Here is a 5,930-nt window from a genome sequence, read left to right on the forward strand (position 1 = left end):
TGATAAATTTATGGCTAAGCAAGAATACTTTAATGCTTATATGCTTATATTGCTAGACAATTGAAATACAATTCAAATATGCTTGAACACTTGGGTGATTATATGGCTAATGTTAAAGGTGAACTTAAACTTATTAGTAAACATGCTTCTATGGTTACCACTCAAGTAGAACAAGTACTTCAAGATCAAAATGATTTGCTTAATGAATTGAATAGTAAGAATAATGATTATGCTGTTAGAGTGGCTACTAGAACTGGTAGAATGACTCAGGAACCTTTGTATCCTGAAGGCCACCCTAAGAGAATTGAGCAAGATTCTCAAAGAAATAATATAGATGCACCTAGTCCTTCTAAAAGGAAGAAAAAGAAAAATGATAGGACTTTGCATGCTTCTAGTGAACCTATTGCTGAAACACCTGAGAATCCAAATGATATTTCTTTTTTTGATGTTGAAACACAATCTGGTAATGAACCTGAAACTAGTGATAATGTTAATAAAAACGTTCATGATGGTGCTCAACCTAGTAATGATAATGATGTAGAAATTGAACCTGCTGTTGATCTTGATAACCCACAATCAAAGAATCAACATTATGATAAGAAAGACTTTGTTGCTAGGAAACACGGAAAGGAAAGACAGACTTGGGTTCAGAAACCCATGCCTTTTCCTCCTAAACCATCCAAGAAAAAGGATGATGAGGATTTTGAGCGCTTTGATGAAATGATTAGACCAATCTTTTTGCGTATGCGGTTAACTGATATGCTCAAAATGAATGCTTATGCTAAGTACATGAAAGAAATTGTTACTAATAAAACAAAGATACCGGAAGCTGAAATTTCCACCATGCTTGATAATTATACTTTTCAGGGTGAAATACCAAAGAAACTTGGAGATCCAGGAGTATGCACTATACCATGCTCTATTAAAAGAAACTATGTTAAAACTGCTTTATGTGATCTTGGAGCCGGTGTTAGTGTTATGCCTCTCTCTTTATATCGTAGACTTTATTTGAATAAGTTGACACCTACTTAAATATCTTTGCAAATGGCTGATAAATCAACTGCTATAACTTTGTTATTCTTGATATTCCCGAGGATGATAGTATGTCTACTATTCTTGGAAGACCCTTTTTTAATACTACAGGGGCTGTTATTGATTGGACTAAAGGCAATGTCACTTTTCATGTTAATGGTAATGATCATACCGTACACTTTCCGAGGAAACAACTTCAAGTTCATAGTATCAACTCTATTGGAAAAATTCCATGGATTATATTTGGAGATTTTGAATTTCTCTTCCTACTGTCAAGAAGAAATATGATATTCATATTATTGGGGATGTGCATATCCCCGTTGAGGTAACATAGTGTTATTCGAAATTTCTCTGGTTCCATGTTATTCGGAATGAGTTCGTTAACGAGAATTGATCAACCTTGTTAGTGGATTCCTTTTGATGAGCATGAGATGGATGAAACTAGAAGGCACAACCTTCTGTATCCCACTTTTGCTTTCTGTTATTTATATTAAATAAAATAAAAATAGTACTTTCTGTTTGTTATCTGAATTATCTATGCAATATAAAAATACCCCAAAAATAAAAGTTCTCCAAATGCCCTGAAATTTAAATATGATTTTTTCTTGAATATTTGAGAATATTTGGCACTGAGAACACAGCAGGAGGAGCTGGCACCTGGCCACGAGGGTCAGGGGCGTGCCCTACCCCCTGGGCACACCCCCTGCCTCATGGGCCCACGGTGGCCCTCCTCCACTTATCCTTGCACTCACACACTCCTTCTTCCTCCCACAAACACGAATATCCAGCTCAAACCCGAGTCCAAGCTCATTTTGCTGCCATTTTCGATCTCCTTGCTCAAAGCACCTCTCACAAAACTGCTTGGGGAGATTGTTCCTTGGTATGTGACTCCTCCATTGGTACAATTAGTTTTTGTTCTAGTGTTTTATTCATTGCAAATTTATGCTGCCTAGGTGACCATGTTCTTGAGCTTGCATGTCAAATTTATATGGTTCCAAGTAGTTTTGGTGCATGATATAGGCTCTAGGCACTTGTAGGAGTAGTTGCTATCAATTTTGCTGAGTTTGTTTCACTTTTATTTTGAAGTTACTAAAATTTCAGAATTTTTCAGAGGAAGAAATATGCTTTGGAAAATGTACCAAGGTGGTTCTTCAAGGAAGCAAGGGCCCAGGCTTGCAATGCGTGATGCTGATGAAGAGCCACCAAGAGACGCTCCAGTACGTCCTTGTGAATGGCCTTGGGAAAACTTTATGGATCGAGCAGGAATTAAGGAAGAATTTAACGCATATTTGCATGTCGCTGATCTTGTGAGCTTCGAGGAAGAAAAGTGCCGCCAGTACCACTATCTCACCAGTACCTTTGTAAGGAGGTTTGAATTTTCTTCTTCACGTAATTCTCCAACTATCCTGTTTGATCTCTATGAAAAATCTTATACTATGGACTTAGAGGATTTTACTACTGCCTGCAAACTTCCACAATGGGGTAGTGCTAGTGAACCTCGCAAATCTGAATTTAGAGATTTTCTTGCTAGCATAACTGTTGGGGAATCTAGAGATATAACACAAGCTACCATAGGGAGCATTCACTTTCCTGCTATACATTATTTTGCTCTCTTCATAGGTAGGTGCATAAATGGTAAAGATGAAGCATGTCATATGTGTGTCCCTGACCTTAGTATTCTTAGGAGTGCTGTGTTAGGGGACATATCCTATAATTTTGGAGCCATTGTTGCACATAGGTTGCATAATAATAATAGATTTAATGGAGATTTCTTTGGTGGAATTTATGCAACCCGCTTAGCTGATTTTCTCGGTGTAACAATACGTGAGGATGATATTGAATTGCCTCCCGCTTACCTAGATTTTAATGCTATGGTTCACCACCAGTTTGTTGAGAGGAGTGAATCACCTCTCCAGTACCGACTAATCTTTGACAGACGTCATGTTGTCCGTAATACTCTCCCTGCTCCTGCCTTCTTTGATTATCAGGAAAAAGGAAGATATGTGATTACCAGAGAGGAGGAAGATGAGTATGAGAGGAGGGCAGAGGCCGCTCGTCACCACGCTGCAGCTCAGGAGGCGATAGTCGCTGCATCTCAGTACGACCCCAACTATTATTATGGATATCCGCCTGGCCAGCCGTGGCCATAGACCAACTTAGGCCAAAAGCCTAAGATTGGGGGAGTATGTATTTCTCACCGACATTACATTTATGTTCACACACTCATTGTTAGATGTCGGTGCTCATACTTTTTCATTGTATCATCCATGCTAGTTTATTTCCCTTTTATGCTTTCTGCTTGTGTGTTTAATAAACCATAAGAAAAAACAAGAAAATTAGTTGTAGCTTTTAGCTAGTTTTAATTTCCATGCTTGTAATAGTAATTAAAAAGAAAACCAAAAAAGATTTCCTGTTCTTCTTTTGCTTGTTGGGAGCATTCCCGTGTAAATAGTTTTATTTCTTTTCTTTTCTTTGGGGGTCGATAGGAGAATACCATGATTAAATTGTTGAAGTGGCTCTTATATGCATTATTTTTGATATGAAAAAAGATCCCATATTGCCTTGTATTCTCCTGTTTATTGAATGCTTGCAGATTCTAGCTTAGTCCCATGCACGTGCACTCTTAATATTATTCACATCATTCGGTCGTGCAAGTGAAAGGAAATTATGACGATATATGATGGACTGACTGAGATGACAAAAGCTGGTATGAACTCGACCTCTCTTGTTTTTGTAAATATGATTAGTTCATCGTTCTTGATTCAGCCTATTATGAATAAACATGTTTGCAATGACAACTAGAGTTCATAGTTTCTTGTGCCAAGCTTGATTAGCTAGGAGCTTATAATGGTTTACCTTGCGTGCCAACATGCTATTAAAATGGTTGTGATGTGGTATGATAGGGTGGTATCCTCCTCTGAATGATTTAAGTGACTTGACTTGGCGCATGTTCATGCATGTAGTTGAAACAAAATCAACATAGTCTTCACGATATTTATGTTCATGGTGGATTATATCCTACTCATGCTTGCATTCGGTGTTGATTAATTTTAATGCATGTTCATGACTGTTGTCTCTCTCTAGCTGGTCGCTTCCTAGTCTTTTGCTAGCCTTCACCTGTACTAAGCGGGAATACTGCTTGTGCATCCAACTCCATAAACCCCAAAGTTATTCCATATGAGTCCACCATACCTAGCTATATACGGTATCTACCTGTCGTTCCAAGTAAATTTGTATGTGCCAAACTCTAAACCTTCAAATAAATATCCTATTTTGTATACTCGAATAGCTCATGTATGAACTAGGGTTGTCCGTATCTTCCATGTTAGGCGGGTTATTCTCTAGAGGAGTGGACTCTACTCCTAACTCACGAGAAAAGTGCTGGTCACCGGGATGCCCAGTCCCATGCTTTATGCATATCAAATCAAAATAATTGCAAACAAAACTCCCCCTGGGACTCTTGTTAGTTGGAGGCACTCGTTGTTTCAAGCAAGCCATGGATTGATGCTTGTTGGTGCAGGGGGAGTATAAACTTTACCATTCTATTTGGGAACCGCCTATAATGTGTGTAGCATGGAAGATATTGCCATCTCTTGGTTGTTATGTTGACAATGAAAGTATACCACTCAAAATATTATTCACCTCTATTTCAAAACCGAGCTCTGGCACCTCTACAAATCCCTGCTTCCCTCTACGAAGGGCCTATCTATTTACTTTTATGTTGAGTCATCATCCTCTTATTAAAAAGCACCAGTTGGAGAGCACCGCTGTCATTTGCATTCATTACTGTTAGTTTACATTGAGTATGACTTGACTGGATCTCTTTTACCATGAATTACAATGTCTAGTCAGTCCTTGATCTTTAAAGGTGCGCTGGATTTATGTTTTGCGGTCTCAGAAAGGGCTAGCGAGATACCATCTTGTTATATCATATTATGATTGTTTTGAGAAAGTGTTGTCATCTGAGATTTATTATTATTGCTCGCTAGTTGATTATGCCATTGATATGAGTAAACATGAGACCTATGCGTTATTGTGAATATGGTTAGTTCATAATCTTTGCTGAAAACTTGAATGCTGGCTTTACATATTTACAACAAGAAGAGCAAACAAAGTTTGTAAAAGTTTTTCTTTATCACTTTCAGTTTGTCAACTGAATTGCTTGAGGACAAGCAAAGGTTTAAGCTTGGGGGAGTTGATACGTCTCCGTCGTATCTTCTTTTCCAAACACTTTTGCCCTTGTTTTGGACTCTAACTTGCATGATTTGAATGGAACTAACCTGGACTGACATTGTTTTTAGCAGAATTACCATGGTGTTATTTATGTGCAGAAACGAAAGTTCTTGGAATGACCTGAAACTTCACAAAACATCTTTTTGGAAATAATAAAAAATCCCTGCAAAAGATGAAGACCAGGGGGCTCACCACCTGTCCACGAGGGTGGGGGCGCGCCTGCCCCCCTAGGGCGCCCCCTACCTCGTGGGCCCCCTGGAGCTCCTCCGACCTCAACACCAACTCTATATATTTGGTTTCGCGGAGAAAAAAAATAAAGGAGAAGGATTCATCGCGTTTTACGATACGGAGCCGCCGCCAAGCCCTAAAACCTCTTGGGAGGGCTGATCTGGAGACTGTTCGGGACTCCGGAGAGGGGAATCCGTCACCATCATCATTGTCGGTGTCAAAACCGGCGGATCTCGGGTAGGGGGTCCCGAACTGTGCGTCTAAGGCAGATGGTAACAGGAGGCCGGGGACACGATGTTTTACCCAGGTTCGGGCCCTCTTGATGGAGGTAAAACCCTACGTCCTGCTTGATTAATATTGATGATATGGGTAGTACAAGAGTAGATCTACCACGAGATCAGAGAGGCTAAACCCTAGAAGCTAGCCTATGGTATGAT

Source organism: Triticum urartu, chromosome 5 (genome assembly GCF_003073215.2).
Source record: "Triticum urartu cultivar G1812 chromosome 5, Tu2.1, whole genome shotgun sequence".
Lineage (NCBI taxonomy): Eukaryota > Viridiplantae > Streptophyta > Magnoliopsida > Poales > Poaceae > Triticum > Triticum urartu.